The 19,698-nt window shown below is 42.4% G+C and overlaps 1 protein-coding gene across 1 annotated transcript in view; it reads left to right on the top strand.

Annotated features, from left to right (window-relative positions):
* The window catches only part of LOC124593893 (juvenile hormone acid O-methyltransferase-like), a 134,328-nt gene that overhangs the window by 114,087 nt on the left and 543 nt on the right, over positions 1 to 19,698 (top strand). The window lies entirely within an intron of this gene.

Consider the following 19,698-nt stretch of genomic DNA (forward strand, 5'->3'; position numbering starts at 1 on the left):
ACCTAATTCACGAACTTTCTTATCCATTTTAGTAGTCTCCTCTTTACCCTCTAACATTTATTTTTTTGAACTAAGCCTTAACTTTTCAGAATTATCTTCTAACACCGGTTTTAATGTAGCATGGCTTGAAATCTGTTCTTCAATGTGAGTAACTACTGCTTGATTTGGTTCAACTTCTGTCTTATTCTTTTAACACTCTTCCCTAAAACTTTGAAAATTATTTTGCAATACCTAATTTGTTCATTAACATCCTCCAGAGATTAACCAATTCTGTGCAACAATGGAAAGTTTAGTCTCAACATTAGAAATTCTTACATCAAATTTTGTGTGGAAATCCCACCTCTACTGAAAGCTAAATACATTGAATGTCATGGAAACCTCTCCATTAACAGATTGATATTTCAGTATCTGTCCCTGCACGTTAGCAACACTATTTTCTATATTCACAGCTAAGTTTCTTGCTCAGTTCTAGATTACTGGTTCTTATTTTCTTATCAAGTCCGTTGAAACGAATTCCCCTCGCCCTTTCTGTTCTCTTCGTAACGTTTCATAAAATGAAGATTAATTTACGTAATACAAGGTTACAGCAACTTGCCTATAAAATGTGAATTGTGTAAAGCCTAAAGTAATAATACATAAAAAGTAGAAGTCATTACTGAGCCACACACTACACTAATGATGAAAGGAAATGATTATCAAAACGATTGTAACAGTAAACATCTATCTGCATCTTGTAGTCTATACTTTGTTTCAGTGTTTCCAGATTACCAGTGGGTACTGTGAAGCACCCAAACTGGAAATTCTGTTTCTTTACATCACAATCACTATCAAAATTAATATTTTCAAAGCGCAATATATAGTAATTAGTTACCCACAAAACAACACATGCACTGCGTAACACAACAAGTCAAGCTAAAATACTGGGTCTCTTACTAATGAGTACTACAACATTCACATCTACATCTACAGGATTACTCTGCAATTCACAATTACGTGCCTGGCAGAGGATTCATCGAAACACCTTGAAGCTACTTTTCTACAGTTCCACTCTCAAACAGCGCGCGGGAAAAACGATCACTTAAATCTTTCTGTGCGAGCTCTGATTTCTCTTATTTTATTATGGTAGTCATTTCTCCCTATGTAGGTGTTCGCCAACAAAATATTTTCACACTCTGAGGAGAAATAGGAGACTAAAATTTCATGAGAAGGTCCCGCCGCAGGTAAAATTGCCTTTATTTTAATAATTGCCACCACTACACGTTTATCATATCCCTGGCACTTTCCCCGTTATTTCGTGATAATACAAAACGAACTGTTCTTCTTTGAACTTCTTAGATGTCCTTCATGAATCCTATCTCATGCGGAATAAATCGCAATCTTTGGTTTGGTATCCCAAGAACATTATCTGTGAACGCATTCCAATTTAAGTTATTTGTGTTCTAATCCCTAAGTATTTAGCTGGTTTACAGCCTGTTTAATTTTGTGACTTATCCTGGAACTGAAATTCAGCGGATTCTTTTTAGTGATCATATGGATGATTTAGATTCAACTGCCATTTTTTTCGCAATACAGTTAGCTTGTCTAAATCATTCTGCAATTCGATATGATCATCTGATGACTTTATGTGACTGTAAATGACAGCGTTATCTGCAAAAGGTCTGAGATGGCTGCTCTGATATCTCCTAAATCTTTTATGCATATTAGGAACAACAGAGGGCCTAATACATTTCCTTGGGGTACGCCGAATGTTACTTCTGTTTTACTCGATGACGTTCCGTCAGTTATTACGAACAGTGAGCTTCCCGACAAGATATTACGAATCCAGTCACACAACTGAGACGATACTCCATAGGGATGCAATTTAATTAGAAGTCACTTGTGGGGAAACGGTGTCAAAAGCCTTTTGGATATCTAAAAATATGGAATCAATTTGACGTCTCCTGTCGATAGCACTCATTGCTTCTTGAGAATAAAGAACTAATTGTGTTTCACAAGAACGATATTTCTTAATCTTTGTTGACTGTTTGTCAATAAATCGTTGTTTTCGAGGTGATTCATAATGTTCAAGCACAGTTTATGTTCCAGAATTCTTCTGCAAGTTGCCTTAGGGATATTAGCCTGTAATTTAGCGGATGACTCCTATTTGCTTTGTTGGGTATTGGTATGACATGTGCAACTTACCAGTCTTTGGGGACGGACGTTTCCACGAGAGCGCGACTGTATGTGATTGCTAAGTACAGAGCCATTGTGTCAACGTACTCTGAATGGAATCTGATTGGTACACAATCTGGAGCGGAAGATTTGCCTTTCTTAAGTGTTTTAGGTGCTTCGCTAAACCGATGATATCTGCTTGTAAGTTACTCATGATGGCAGTTGTTCTAGACTGCAATTTTGGAATATTTACGTTGTCTCCGTTGGTATGCTAGTTTCGGGGAACTGTGTTTAGTAACTCTACTTTAGAGGTACTGTCGTCAGTGACGTCAGCATTGTTATCGCGCAATAAATGTATGGATAGCGTGTTGCCACTGGTGTACCTCACGTACGATCAGACTCTCGTTGGATTTTCTCCCAGGTTTCGAGACATAGTTTCGTTCGGGAAACTATGTAGAGCTGAAAATAGGTTAAGGAAAATGCTTGTAAAATTGAAATAACTAACAACATTCTGAAAGGTGTTTATATGAAGTGCTGCCTGATTGTACACAATAAAATACTCTACACGATCCTTCAGTATCCTTAACATCACACCAGACCCTAAGTCCTATGCAAAGCTTGTTAAGTTCTAGATGGCTCCAACCAAAAATTAAATGAGATAAATTTAATTAAATGAGATGTATTTAAAGTAACCAATGAATTTAGTATGCTTTAAATTATTTGAAAATTCCTCTTCCATCAGTCTTCTACACTGAAGAGCCAAGGAAACTATTACACCTGCCGAATATCGTGTAGGGACCCCGCGAGCATGCCGTAACACGACGTGGCATGGATTCGACTAATATCGGAAGTAGTGCTGGAGGGAACGGCCACTACGGAATTGCCCAAGTCCGTCGAAGTGCACAATGGACATGAATGATGCAGGTGATCAGACAGGATGCTTCTGTACGTGTCACCTGTCACAGTCGTATCTAGACGTATCAGGCGTCCCATATCACTTCAACTTCACACGACCCACACCATTACAGAGCCTCCACCAGCTTGAAGAGTCCCCTGCTGACATGCAGGGTCCATGGATTCATGAGGTTGTATCCACGCCCGTACACGCACATTCGCTCGATACAATTTGAAACGAGACTCGTCTGACCAGGCAACAAGTTTCCAGTCATCAACACCCCAATGTCGATGTTGATGGGACCAGGCGACGCGTAAAGCTTTGTGTTGTGCAGTCATCAAGGATACAAGAGTGGGCCTTTTGCTCTGAAAGCCCATATCGATTATGTTTCGTTGAATGGTTCGCACGCTGACACTTGTTGATAGCCCAGCGTTGAAATCTGCAGCAATTTGCGAAAATGTTGCACTTCTGTTAATCTGTATGATTCTCTTCAGTCGTTGTTGGTCCCGTTCTTGCAGGTTTTTCTTCCGGCTGCAGCGATGTTGGAGATTTGATGTTTTGACCGGATTCCTGATATTCACGGTATGCTCGTTAAATGGTCGTACGGGAAAATCCCTACTTCATCGCTACCTCGGAAATGTTGTGTCCCATCGCTCGTGCGCCTACTATAACGCCACGTTCAAACTCACATAAATCTTGATAATGTGCCACTGTATCATCAGCAAGCGATCTAACAACTGCGCCAGATACTTGCTGTCTTATATGGCCACTGCCGACCGCAGCGCCGTATTCTGCCTGATTACGTATCTCTTTATTTGAATACGCATGCCTATACCGGGAGGGGGGGGGGGTTGCCCTCGAAATCGACGCCACAGTCACTAAAAACTGAATCAACCATTTGTAGCACTGTCTATGCTATCATAGAATCAACTGCTGAAACACATCACAGAAGTTCCGGATTTGCTTCTCTTTATGAGCAGACGACTTTCAAAATGGTTCAAATGGCTCTGAACACTATGGGACTGAACTTCTGAGGTCATCAGTCCCCTAGAACTTAGAACGACTTAAACCTAACTAACATAAGAACATAACACACATCCATGCCCGAGGCAGGATTCGAACCTGCGACTGTGGCGGTCGCGCGGTTCCAGACTGTAGCGCCTAGAGCCGCTCAGACGACTTTCCCAGTTGAATAAAATAAATAGTATATCAGCACCAATATTCTACACAGAAAACACACTTCCAAAGAACAAGCATCCAAATCCAGAAAATGACGTCACACGCCAAAATATACAATGATTAAGAATGAAAATTAGCAATGCAGGATCCAGTTCTTAAGACACAGTACAACACCTCAACACACGGTAAGAGGAAAATGTTTATAAGTTTAACACTAAAAAAAAGTTAGCAAGAAAAGTAAATTATTTCACTCTGCAACAGTCGTCAACATTCTGATGCTTAACATCTGTCAATCTTCTATCTGAAAAAAATATATCAGTCCAAATTTAAACTTAAATAACAAAATGCTGATTATACTTTAAATTCGAGAAATTTTCACCAGTTTCGACAGTCTCTTGTTTCAGTATGCAGAATAGTGCAAGAAGTAATCATTAGCAACCGCCATTCGTGTTTAGACCACAAACAGCAAAAAATTACTTTCCATATTGTCCTTACTTATCACAGTAATTATCACATAAGCATGACAAAGTACTCTTTACTATTCTCCCTCACAGTGAGTTATGTCAAGAATGAAGTGAAGAAACTCTTTTGAGCCACGCCAAGTATGCACTCATTACTGATCAATTAAGTGCTTAAAGAAGGTGAGAAGATAACGTGTATCATATGCTTTAACGCAAATTGTCCTGTGTTCTCAGCATAAGCAACGATATTCTGTAATAAAATGTATGCCAAACTGATAACTGTTTCAGAGAACAAAATTTTCAACAAATAGATGAAAAGATTTCTGAACATTAACAAAAATACCCATTCGATAGGTAAATTTTATTCGTTAGACAACTCTGGAAACTTACGTTCTTTCATCTTGGCAGGATCGCCAATATGTACATCTGCTGTCGTGTTGTAGCTTTCAAGTGAGTCATCCGGCTGAAAATTCCCCCTTTCAATCATAAATGTTTACCCAGGAAGTAATATTATGACGTAACCTGAAACGAAGAGCAAGGCTGAGTGTTGGGAAGAAATGATCTGAGGTCACATGGTCAACAACGGACGATGAAGTCAGCTGTCTCAAAACTTTGTACCCGAGAAACTTTGACGTTGGCTTGATGTGACGTTATGTGTTGGCCAATGTGAGTGCTATTATTTGAAGTGGAATATTTTAACATGACATGACATGATGGGAAGTGCGACTTGGCCTTAAGAGGTGCGTGAAATACAATATTTGGAAGTTGACAAATTATAAGACAACTTTCAAACACAATGTGAATGGTCGACCTAAGTTCAAGTGAATTCCTGATCTCATTAAGTGGCCCCTAAACTATCAATAATATTGGGCAGCAACATTGTGCAACATATCAACAGCTGGTTCCAGACAATGAATCGATATGGCACAATATTGGTGTCAAATCCCGAATGTGCAAACATGGCAAATACTGATGCCTTATATGGCTCTTGGGCTGGTTTTGCGCTCATGCAAGAAAAGAGAAAGCGTAAACGAATAAAGGAGTGATATAATAAGAGAGGAGAATTGACACATGTAAACGTCCTAAGTGACTTGACAATAAGCGAGCCAAATGAGTATCAGAAATTTCTGAGGATGGACGCTCGCTCATTAGATATACTGTTTCACGTGATTACATCTATAATTCTGATTATATATGGTTAGTATTTATTTATTTACATCCAGTTTTGAAAATAAGAAGTACACATAATTTTACTTAAAGTGCGTTAAAAAATTTCTTGCCCTTGCATAAAGCTCAAGCCACCAACGCACCAAAGTGGTGGTTCCAGTAGCTCGGCACCACCAGCCTCGCTTTTCGATGCACTTGTAATTCTTTTCAGCTCTTTCCTATAATTTTTCCACAATGAATTCAATTTCTTTACTAAATGAAGCTTATGTGCTCCCAGGTACGTTTCCCTATATTTCGACAACAACTGATAGAATTGTTCCGTTTTCTCATGGTGACTGCTATATTCGTTCCATTTATGTTGAGGTTTGGTGAACAAAAGATATGTTATGTCTATTGGCAGTGAGTTAATGTGTATGGACCTTTTCACCTAATATGTGTATTATTAGCTATCTATGCTAGATTTTTCGTTGTATGCTTTTGTGTGTTGGCCTTTGCAAACTGCCAGGAGCAAATTAAATATAATAAATAAAATCTATTTTCGTGAACAGTATTTCTCTGCCTATATTATTTTACTGTACAAATACAAAATTCAATTAGTTATGGTCCTAGGAAGACCGAATTGAATAACTTTGACCAGTAAATTGTGGTATACTTAATATTACTTGTGAGAAGTCTATAACTTACAGTTCTTGTATTGCAACTGCGCAAAGAACTTCTGCCCAAATGAGGCAGACTGAGAAGTTCATGGGTCGAGATAATTATACAGCTTCGAAGTCTGTAGTATAAGCTTATCTGCACTTGGGCGATCTTTGGGATGTCATTGATGGAACCTTGAATTTCACAGATTCAGATTTCCAGAACAAAGATCGTAAGGCCAAATCCAAATTAATTCTTCTAGTCGGATCATGTTAATTACCTTCACACAGAAAAGGCCAGTACAGCGAAGGATGTATGGGACTATCTAAGAAGAGCGTTTGAAGAAGGATGTTTGATTAGGAAAATGAATTTGCAAAGAGAGCTTATCACCACACGTCTAGACGAATGTAAAAATGTTGATGAAAATGTGAACAAAATCTTCTTCCACTTTGAATCATTTAAGAAATATTGGATTCGACGTCGCTAATAAATGGATTGGTACCTTGTTACTAGCGGAACTACCTCTAAGCTCTCCCACATAATAATGGGCCTAGAGAATTCAGGTAAACCAATTACAGGCGACAGCGTAAAAGTCAAGATATTAAGAATATATAAAAATATTCTATCCAGGACATAGGAATGCCTTCGTATCGAAAATACAAAAAGAAGAAACCTGTTCGATGTTATAAATGCCAAGGAAAAACAAGTACACAAGAAAAAGTCTTGTTTCAAAGGGAACACAAAGGAAAGCGAACAGTAAAGGTAAGGCACTGCATATTATTCTTGGCAAAATTTGGATAAGAATACAGGTTAGCTCCTTGATTCTGAAGTGTCTATGAATATAACTAAAGGCCAATGAGTTTTATACGATGTTTCACCTAGAACATACATTGTTCGCCTAACAGTGGATGGTTCTCCATTACAATGTGATTGGAAAAGAAAGATAAACTTTAATTTGAATGCTAATGCAGAATCACACGGCATTACAGCTCATAATGTACATTATATTAAGAATGCTGCTAAAGATTTTTCCTTCAGTTAGTGAAATAGTGAATAAGGGCTACAAGATAATTATTCTATTTAAATGGTGGAGAAATAATTGATCAGAAGGGCCAGTGTGAGAACCACAGATACTAGAGAAAAAGTTATTTATGAATTAGATGTTCCTGAAGTTTGAAATAGTTATCCTTTACATTCTGCGAAAGGTTTTTTATGTCATAAAGGACTGGAAATCATAGTAGGAGAAGTACGGCCTTGTTAAAACACACGGCAACAGGGTTGAAGGAAAATAAGCGTTGTAACTTGAGTTGTGAAATTTGTTTACAATGAAATCAAGCCAGATTATCGTTTAAAACAAGTAAAAATGTACTGAGCTTTCACAGCTGATACGCAGAGACGTTTGGGCCCATGGAAAAGGAATCTATCAGAGCACTTGTTGTTTCCGTACCTTGATTGGTAATTTTTCGAAATAAACCCACGTTTATTTCCCTGGAACCAAGGACAAAGTGAGCGAGATATTTGCCACTTTCGCGTCATGGCTGAAAGAAGGAGTGGTAAGAATATAAAAGTTATCAGGTAAGAAAATAGTACCGAATGCGTCAATAAACACTTTAGACAACGACTGAGTGGACTTGGAATCAGAAATCAAACTGCAGCTTGCTTTAGTTCTGACCATAACGCAGTAGCAAAACAGGCTATTAGAAAAATTCTATAAAAAGCAAGGAGCATGTTTAAAGGATCCAGAGTTACTCATATGTTATTGGGCAGAAGCAGAATCAAGTGCAGAGTATCTGAATAGTAAATCGCCTACTAAAGATTTACCAAACACGACCACATATGAAATTTTTAGACCATCCAAGAATATTTATATGAAAGGCCATGGTACAAGTTCCCAAACTACTTAGAAGAAAATGGGGATCTAAATTTGAAAATCATATTTATTGGAAATTGTGAAGATTTCCAAGGTTACTGAATCGTAAAGCCTGAATCAAAAACGGGACTAACTAGCAGAGAGGTAATATTTTTATAATTGCTGAGAATGAAACGTACAGTGAAAAAGTATGTGCACATATTAATCTGAATAAGATGTCCAAGAGCGTTCAAAAGCACCAGAAAATTTTGGATTTAAAGCACATGAAAGAGCTGTTCAGGTAGAATCAGATATGTTGACTGAAGATGAAAAGGATAATGAGAACCAGGAAACTCCAGCAGCAATGGACGTAAATTTGCGGCGTTCATCGTGTAGAATATAATCTAAATTGTATCCAGAATATAAAATGTGTGTGGATGCTCAAATATTCAACATTAACCTCTTACAGTTGAAGAAGCCTTGGTTAGCCCGAGTGCAGTTTATTGGAAGAAAGCTACAGAAAAGGAATTAGAGTCTTTTTCTACTCCGGCCAGTGTAGCCGAGCGGATCTAGGCGCTTCAGTCTAGAACAGCGCGATCGCTACGGTCGCAGGTTCCAATCCTGCTTCGGGCATGGCTGTATGTGATGCCCTTAGGTTAGTTAGGTTTAAGTAGTTCTAAGTTCTAGGGGACTGATGACCTCAGATGTTAAGTCCTATAGTGCTCAGAGCCATTTGAACCATTTTCTTTTTCTACGAATGATATTTACGAGTGCACCACAAGGAAACAAACGATACGTGTGAGATACGGATTGTACACTCCTTAACTATGGAGCACGTGATCCGATCGCGTAACGGTGATTAAACAATGGACGCTTGAACAGACAAAACCGATAACCGTCTTCCCACCCACTGTGCGCCGTGTACTTTGTGGTCGCGACGTAACGATACGGGTTGTGCTGTCTAAAAGATCCAGATCGCGTTGTTGGGAACTCGGTTTAAGCTCGACACTTTGGTCCAGAGCTCGACGCTTTGGTTTGTGCCAAACAGAATTATACACATGGATAAACGTCTATATTGGTCCGTTGCTCAGTTCACACTGGTCTCGACTTTGTCTTGTGCGAGCCCGTGCACTTCGCACTATTCCCAAAATTTGCCCAAATGGTAAATCTGCGGGTGTGGTGTCGGCGGCCACCGCTAGTCTGGGCCGGCACTAGCTACAGCTCGCGGATTTCTCGGCACGGCTGCCACAAAGCTGTTTGTAGAAAACGAAGGTAGAATGTGAAAAAGCAATTCCCTTATTTGCAGGCAGTCGCCATTCTTTTATAATCAGCTCAAATTCCACGCCAAATAGTGCCTTCACTACTAATATTGTGAACAAAATTTGCTAAGACCCTAGAATTAAACGTTGGATTGTAGTTAAAAGAAAATTTTTATATTTAAAAGGCACCGTTGTTTACCAATTAAGTAATTGTTAGACAGTGAACAAGAACCTGGGAAGTTATATTGATGCAGACTGGGGAGAAGAACTGCATAACAGACATTCTATTACAGGCAGCTGTTTCAAGTTGACGGGAGTAACCAACGGTGGTTTTGATTACTGTTGAGGATGACTATATGGCATTGTCTTTCACCATACCAGAAGTGTTATGATTAAGAGCTCTAATAGGTGAAACTGAGCCACATACTGTTATTGAGTCTACCAAAGTGTTTTCCGACAACAAGGGAACTGTCAAGCTAGCTCAGAAGCAAATAACAAGTGTACGATTCGAGAACATTGATATTGGGTACCATATTACTAGGTATCGCCTAAAACAGAAGGATACGGCTATAAACTGTTTGTGTACGGAGGAAGCAGGTCTGATTTATTGACCAATGCTCTCAGTAAAGACAAATTCCGGCTATTTGAAAAACTGTATGGTTTAACAACATAGAGTACAATGCGTAGTGCTCCGAAACGATGTAGTGTTCATGATTATTGTGAGCACATAAAACATTTGTTCAACAGGAAGTGTTGAATGTTCGTGCTCGAAATATGTGTTATGTGTGTCAGCATTGAGTTGACATGTATAGACTTCCTGGCCCAAGGTATGTAGTCTTGGTATATATGCTACATGTTATGTGTTCCATTCTTGTTGTAGTATGTCTTTGTAAATTACAGGGAATACATCAAATATAATAAAAAATATGTTCCTAAATAGCGTTTCTCCATCAATATTATTTTACTGTGTAAATGTGCAATGCAACAATTAAGTACTTTGAGAGACAGGAAACCACTAAATATTTTCAATAATAAATGTCCGTTCCTCTATTTCGAACCCATTTCCATTTCACAACACATCAAAATGCACAAAATAAACACCGTAACAGACTGCTCTGACAGGCATTCAATATTAGCCAGCGCCATTAGCATAAGACATTTTACTTTTAATCTAATTTCAGTAGATCCGTCAGTGTGCCGTATATTATATTACACAACTTTCAATCTTACCTACAGACAGCCAATATCATTGGGCAATATGAAATATTGAGTCATTCTCTGACATTTAGTTCCCACAAGTATACCGTGAAAATGTTGCTGATTAATATGTATGCGTGCACCCAGAAATGTACTCATTTACGTGAAATACACTAATATCCACAACCCTTAAATTTAACATAATGTTGTAAACTAACTAACCTCAAACACATGTACACCAGCTGTCAAATTTTAGTATTGAGAGGGCTACAGTTCCGGACCTGTCAGAACAAAGCACACTTATAATAGGTGTGTCAGCACACAGTGTAATGGATTTGTAAATATCTTCATTTCATTAAGTCATTTATGTATTACGTCAGAAACATTACGCTATACAACGTGGTTAGTCCACTGAATGAATGAGAGCAAGTATGGCTATTAATTTACTAAATAGTAAAAAAATTATTGGATGCGGAATGGAGCGAACAGTACATTTATGTGTCCGTACTGTTCCAATGACAACATTGTCTTAAAAATTAAATGAAAACAGTTCTGATCGCGTTTCCAGATTTTTCATTTGTTAGCAACAGGTTTCGGCTAGTTCCTCGAACCATCTTTTGGCTCTTTCTGCCATTATGGCTGCTGGTGACCGCAGACGTAGCGAGATCCGTGTAATTACGGTTCTTTAGCATTTTATACCGATCGCTATGCTCCATCTACAAAATGCTTTCTAAAATTTTGAAAACATTGTCGTTGATTGACAAAATGTTATGACCGGAGCAAATTCTGTTTTAAAGAGAGACCAGATACCGTCCTACATTGATACATCCTGGCAGATTAAAACTGTGAGCCGGACCGAGACTCGAATTCGGGACCTTTGCTTTTTGGAAGGTAGGAGGCGAGGTACTGGCAGAAGTAAAGCTGTGAGGACGGGCCGTGAGTCGTGTTTGGGTTGCTCAGTACAGTCGTGCTCCGGCACTCGGCCAGTGCACATCGCGCGGTGACGGGCGGTAGCGCGGGCCAGTGTTTACGTCGCGAGCAGTGCTGCGGTGGCGAGCTGCGCAGCGTGTGCGAGCGCTGTTAACGTTTGTTTCTGTACCACTGTTGTAAGTAAGATGTCGACAATTAACAGAGCGAACAGCGTTCAGTGTGTTTTCGATCGTGCTGCCTTGCGACCGACGGCTTTCGAAATCCATGAGTGGATTTTTGAGGATCTGAAATTGCCGGAAGATATAGTCGACACGTTCCAGTTGGACTTTGTGCAGTACTCGTTATTTATCAAATTTATTTCGAGTGACACTTATGAGAAAATCGTTGAGGAGCATGCTGGTGTGAGACCATTTCGTCATAATGATGGCAGTATTAGCAATGTCCAAATCGTGCCTTCGGGATACGGAGTGAGAACCGTCAGGGTATTTAATGTGCCACCTGAGTGCCCTAATGACCTGATAGCACGTTCTCTGTCACTGTACGGCGTTGTTTTGTCGGTTACCAATGAAAAATGGTCGAGTGCATATCGCTACCAAGTTAACAGCGGGGTGCGAAGTGTACGTGTGGACTTAAAAAAGCATATACCTTCGTATGTTACCATTGGCGGCTGTCGTGCACAGGTAACTTACATTGGACAACCCCCTACCTGTTCGATCTGCCATTCAACAGAACATCTGCGGATGAACTGTACACGTCGACGTCCATTTCAACTTCCACGGGAACGTCCTGCAGACGGTAGTGAAAAGCTTGTTCCGCTATTGAGTGAGGTAGTCGCGGGGACGATACCACCACCTCGGCAGCCGGAACGTGTTAGCGAGGCGGAGATGCCAGTTCAGGTGGAATGCAGTGCCCAAGACATTTGCGGTAGGACGGACGTCGATCCGGCACCGTCATCCTCACCGGGGCAGTTACCGCTGGATAAGAACGATGCGCCAGCCACCTCTGAAACTAAGCCGTGTGAGATACAGGAGCGGGTGCAGATCAGTTTGCCTGAACCGCCCCTATCGGTAGAGACTGCAGCAGACACGAAGAAAGGCCGCCGAAGGAGAAGCAAAGGGAATAGTAGCAAAGAGGAAAAGTCGGATGATTTGAGACCCGTACACATGTCAGAAAGTGGCAGCGAGACTGAACCTCAATCTTCTTGCTCCGTGCGCTGCGAGGACACCGCGAGGCAAGAACGCATTCGTGAACAGACCAAACACCTGAAGGCACTACTGAGCGCTGAGAGGGAACAGAGCACCGTAACGGCTAAGAGGAAGAGCGAGCAGAGCAGCGAGCAGCTGCAGCAACGCTCTCGCAGGAACTCGCTGACGTCAGTCGCAGCCCCGCGTGTTGGTCAGGCGGATGCGACCACGTTGACAGACTCAGCCGGCGGTGGCGGGCAGGGCGGCGCGCGCACCGCGAAGCACCCCGACAGCAATGAGCCGTGGTGGCAGCGGGACGAGGAGATGCAGCAGTAGCTGCTCTCGCGCATGACCATCGCGCTGCGACATTTCCACTCTCTGAGTACTCCAGACGTTCCCAACGAGTTTGATTCAAAGACGTCGAGAAGGACGATCCAACACAGAGCTCATTGTCCTCTGAACCATCATGTGCGATAGCCAAACCTACAACGTTACCACACTTAACGTCAATACAATTCACAGTGCGGTGAAACTCCGTTCGCTAACTGATTTCTTGTATGGTACCAGCGTTGACATTGCCCTTCTACAGGAGGTAATCACAGTCTTAGAAGTGCCCGGTTACGTTCTCATTGATAACATCAATCTCCAGGATGCTGTAGGCACTGCCATACTTCTGCGCGACGGTATACCATTTACGGATGTGCAGCGGCTGCCTAGTGGTCGTAGCATTTCTCTTCGAGTGAATGGTGTGCAGATTGTTAACGTGTACGCTCCCTCAGGTAGCACTCATAAGAGAGATCGCTCAACATTTTATAAAAACGAGGTTCCCATTCTTCTTAGCGCTTATCGTGCACATCTCATCCTCGGTGGTGACTTCAATTGTGTGCTTAACGACAGAGACCAAACTCCTCACACGAACAGATGTATCGAACTTGAACATTTAATTCATGGCTTGCGTCTTCACGATACATGGCAACAACTGCACGGTGAACGGGTAGCGTACACCTTCGTAACTAGTCATTCTGCCAGTCGGTTGGATAGGATCTATGTGTCCGAGGCCCTCCAGCGACACGCTGTGAACTGTGACATAGCTCCTGTCAACATCTCCGACCATTGTGCGTATCAGTGTTACCTTAACCTACGCCGCCAGCAAATATACCGCGGGAAAGGCTACTGGAAATTGAATGTCAGCCTTCTGCAGGATGCCCAACTTGAAGAGGAGGTGAACATGACGTGGCAACAGCTCCAGCGGCAACGACGTCGTTACGATAGCGCTCTCCAGTGGTGGACTCAGTGTGCTAAGCCTAAATTACGCCTCACCCTCATGAGTTACGCCCGACAAAAAAGCTTTTGGCAGAAACAGACTATTGAGTTTTATTATCGCTGTTTGAGAGAACTGTACAGTCGCGCTAACAATCCTTCTGGCGATATCGACATAAAGATCAAACGATATAAAGCGAAAATCACGGCGATACAACGCCAACGAATGCAAGGCATCATCGTGCGAGCCCACCCCAAGGACGTTGCCGCCGAAGAACGGGCCTCTCTGTACCACATCCTGAGAACGACAAAACGGTGTAAAGCCATGTTGATTGAAGCCGTTGTTGATGACGCTGAGAATGCCATCACGAAGCAACGTGACATCATCTCGCACGTCTACGACTATTATAGTCAACTTTACAAGAAGCAAGCCGTTGATGAACACTCGTGCGACGATTTTCTTAGGACCTTGAGCTGTCGCTTGTCGCAACAGGATACTGCAAATCTGGAATCTCTTTTTACAGAGGACGAAATCCGACTGGCGGTCCACAGTGCAAAGAAAGGGAAGTCACCAGGACCCGACGGTCTCAGCGCTGAGTTTTACCAGCGTTACTGGAACCTCCTCGGTCCGACGCTCCTCGAGATCGCGAATGAACTCTGGCGCCTGGAAGTTATACCCAAGGCATTTACGGAAGGTATCATCCTGCCCTTACCGAAAAAAGGGAACAGCAGGAAGGTCGAAAACATGCGACCCATCACACTCCTGAATGCCGACTTCAAAATCATCACCAGATCGATTAAGCTAAGGATGCAAACCGTTATGTACAAGGTTTTGGGCAGTTACCAGTACAGTGCAGTGCAAGGCCGAAGTGCAATCTCAGCAGCCTGCGATTTGAGGGACATCATCTGTTCGTATGCTGAAACCAAAGGACAGGGCGCTCTGATCTTTCTAGATTTTGAGAAGGCTTATGACCGTGTACGTCATGACTTCCTCTTTAAAAGCATGAAGAAACTAGGTTTTGGACTTCATCTCATAGAATTAATTCGCAAACTTACTACAAACGCCTCTTCACGGATTCTCATTAATCGCCATTTTACAAAAGAAGTTTCCATTGAGCAATCCGTCCGCCAAGGATGTCCTCTGTCAATGATTTTGTACGCCATTGCAGTGGAGCCGCTACTGAACAACTTGGCGCATAGCGGGATCGGACTTAGCGTCCAGTCTGTCACTATCCCATGCATTGCGTATGCTGACGATGTATGCGTAACTGTGTCATCATCGCAACAACTTCTGTCAGCGGAAACTCTTTTACAAAAATTCACGTTTCTTTCAGGAGCAATACTCAATAGAACTAAAACCACAGCTTTGCAGATCGGTGGCGGTATCGGAGACATATCCCATGTTACCTGGTGCAAGGTCAAGGATTCTCACACAACCCTCGGTGTTACTTTTGAGGCCAAACCAGACAAATTCCTGACGAAGAACTGGTCACACATGCTTAATAAATTACGTGCTGCTTTGATACTTCACTCCGACCGTGACTTGAACATACTACAGAAAGTTAAGACCATCGAGATCGCCATTACGAGCAAGATGACTTATTTGGCGCAAATTCTTCCCATCTCCGACCATCTAGCCAAGAGTATACAACAAGCGTTATGTTGGTTTCTTTTTAGGGGGCACATTTTCAAAGTTCAATTCGATACCTTAACCTTACCTTCGTTCAAAGGTGGCCTTAACCTCATTAAAGTACACAAAAAATGTGTCACCCTGCTCCTAAATCGCATCAGGAAGGAGTTCCGTACCCGGAGGACCAGTATCATCACAAACCTCATTCAGCGGTGGAAGCCTCATAGCCTTGACCCACCCGTTAATATCGCCGGCATTCCACTTGCTCACCGACATGTGCGACTGTACTACATGGAAATGAGCTACATTCGACACAACATCGTCGATAACGGAAGCCTGACGAACAGGAAGCTTTATGGCCTTCTCACGACAACAAACCACAGGAATCGTCTCGAAGAAAAACATCCACATACACATTGGAGTATAGTATGGCGGAATGTGCACAGCGACGTGTTACCGTCACGCGTCATAGCCGACTGGTATCTAACAGTCAACGATAAAGTAGCAACGAATGAAAAGCTACATAAAATTGGCCTTCATCCAACGCCCAACTGTGACACATGCGGAAGGGTCGATACGCTTCTTCATAGGTTCACGTGCGGACATGCAGAAGAAATTACTACATTTCTTCGTCAACGATTGTCGGTGATAGACCGTACGACGCCCTGTGGTGTAGATCTTTTAGAGATCATTCAGCCACAAAAACTGAGATATCCACGAGCAAAAAACAACGCTGCAACGTGGATCATGGGCCACACAGCATCGTTTATTATGCAGAATAGGCATGCTACTTTCCTCGACTATTATTCTTACATGGATATTGAACACTTTAAAATGAGACAACACTGTGACTACAGGAGGATATTTGGAAATATGCTGAACATCATAATTAACGGTTAAATGCTTCAAATACAATCTTTCGGATAGCAGAGGTTGCCAGTGACCTGTATGTATGACTCCCATTTGCTTCCTGGGACTTTAGCACTTGCCGCAATTTACGATACTATTCAGATGCTCACCAATGCAGAAGGCATTTTTTCTTTCCCATTTTCGCTTTCACATTTCCCTTCTCTCGCGGAGCGAGCGGAGCAACCTTCCTTCAATTCTGAAGTGATAGTCTTTTGTGCACCATAACAATTTCTGTTTACTACTTGGCAAAAAAAAAAAAAAATACTCAAGAAGACATTTCATTTCTTAAATTGCGCTACAGCAGCCTAGCAATGATATACACTTTGTTCATTCTTTCTTATTACAAATTGGCGCAAATGTTAAAATAAATAAAAAAAAAAGTGGTCTAGCGGTAGGGAAAAAAAAAAGAAAAAAAAAAAAGTTGGCAGAGCACTTGCCCCCGAGAGGCAAAGGTCCCGAGTTCGAGTCTAGGTCTGGCACACAGTTTTAATATTCCAGGAAGTTTCATATCAGCGCACACTCCGCTGCAGAGTGAAAATCTCACTCTGGAAACATCCCCCAGGCTGTGGCTAAGCCATGTCTCCGCAATATCCTTTCTTTCAGGAGTGCTAGTTCTGCAGGGTTCGCAGGAGAGCTTCTGTAAAGTTTGGAAGGTAGGAGGCGAGGTACTGGCAGAAGTAAAGCTGTGAGGACGGGCGTGAGTCGTGCTTGGGTAGCTCGGTTGGTAGAGCACTTGCCCGCGAGAGGCAAAGGTCCCGAGTTCGAGTCTCGGTCCGGCACACAGTTTTAATCTGCCAGGAAGTTTCATATCAGCGCACACTCCACTGCAGAGTGAAAATCTCATACCGTACTACATTATTTATCCAGCTAAGAGCCTTATTAACGTAGCAGCCTTTTTCAAAAATTCTCGCTGTGACTGCAGCTGACACGGCTGCAGTATTCCAAGATAGTATGGCGGGTCTGGTATTGGACGATAATATGCTGAAAATGTTTTTAGGACCGTTATACATCTGAGGTGGAGACAGGACTCCGATACTGGCGCAGCTGTCGGCGTGAGCTTGATGTCGTGGAATTGTAGGTCCAGATATGCATAATTTGAAACATTCGGTCATATGTTCGTATATTCTTCTGCTCAGTGGAACTTGTGATACAATTTCAATTTAGTGACTTACACGACACAGTTTTAGATTTACTCACGTAAAAGTACAGTCTTCGAAACACTCAAACGAGGTACCATGCACACACATTGTTCCACCAGTGACCTACCGATTTGTACCCAAAAACGGACTCAGTTTATTCAAGAATAAAAGTGCGACACACAGTTCACATTATATTACTCGCTCTCTTTCTGCAGTTCCCATCAATGCGCTCTCATGTCCGCGTTCTCATGTTACTCACGGTCCTACAACTCGATTGTTCAGTCTCTACAGGGTCTTTTTTTTTCACCATGTACTGAGAGTATACTGAAAAAATAAAAAATAAGTCTAATGAACATACGTCCGAATGTGCATGTTTTCCACGCTAGAGACCATTTATTCAATTATACTTTGATACAGAGACTGCGGTCTAATACGCGCTGCAATACCATGCAGCCACATTTGCAGTATGCATGGTTTTCTCCTAGAGGCTGGTACAGTTCCTCAGATTTCAGGCCCTAGAGCCCTCTCCTGCCATAGCAATTGGTAACGTTGTGTCTGATTCACTTCCTATGTGATTCATGTTGAAGTGGGTGTGATACAGTGTTGTACACAATGGTTCCGACATAGTGTTCACTTGCGGAAAGGCAAATGTTAAAAGGGGGGGGGGGAGCAGCAAGATTGTATCAGGAGAGCTATCCTCACAGACAGTAGCCACAGCATTCAATATTTGCAACAGTGTATCGCCATTTGTCTGAGACAGGGTCGTTTCAGGAAACAGGAAACCACGAAGAACGTACCCGATATGTTCGAACACCAGACTTGGAAGAAAATATGATTAACACATCAGGAAGGCGACCGCTGTGTCAGTACCATTCGGTTTGCCCTCCAGTAAGGGGTAAGCCAGACGACCGTGTGGAACTTTCTCAGTATCAGTTGTTACTACCCTCATCACTTCAGACGTGTGCAGGGCGCTCTAGAGACAGACTTTCCACATCTGGAGCAGTCACTGGTTTCTTCACCAGGCAACCACGATTCTGGGATTTGTGTCGTCTGTCCTATTCAAAGCTGAGACCACCTCTACGAGGAGTGGTATATTGAACGTTCTTATCAGGATCTGTGCTACAATATGCAGAACCCCCATGGTGTGGTGACAGCGAATTATCAGCATCAGAGCAGCCGGAATGTGTGGGCCGGGATAATTGGCGATCGTCTTTTGGCACCAGTCTTCCTTCAGCGTCGCCTAACGGGCCGGAACTATCGGCGTTTCTTGCGGGTGACTTTGCCTCCCTTACTGGAAGAAGTGCCGTTGACGATTCGAAGGGTTACGTGGGGGCTTCATGATGGTTCTCCAGCCTACTGGACGCATCTTAATCGTGTCTTGCCAGGTCGGTGGACCGGACGAGGGTGTCCAGTTGCATGGCCTTACGTTCACCGGATCTCAACCGGTGTGGTTTCTGGTTATGGGGCCATCTCAAATGTATCCTGTACACAGAATCATTCCAGACATGCAGACAAGGAAGGAGGATATTCATGCCGCCTTTGACACTGTTCGGATGCAGCCTGACCTACGTGAACGTGTGAGACAGAGCATGCTACAGCGCGTACGTACATGCCTTGAGGCACTCGAAAATCATCTTCAAGACATACTGTAGCTATGGCTGCATGGTGCAGCGTGCATTAGACCGCAGTCTGTATAACAGTGTATGATCGAATACCCAGAAATCATGAATTTCCGGACATCAGTTCATTAGACCTTTTCTGTTCCGTATCCTCTCATCGATCTATCCATAGACTTTGCACACGGGGGGAAAAATCACCCTGTGTTGTCGAAAACGGGCAGTTCTATAGCACA

Source organism: Schistocerca americana, chromosome 2 (genome assembly GCF_021461395.2).
Source record: "Schistocerca americana isolate TAMUIC-IGC-003095 chromosome 2, iqSchAmer2.1, whole genome shotgun sequence".
Taxonomy (NCBI): Eukaryota; Metazoa; Arthropoda; class Insecta; order Orthoptera; family Acrididae; genus Schistocerca; species Schistocerca americana.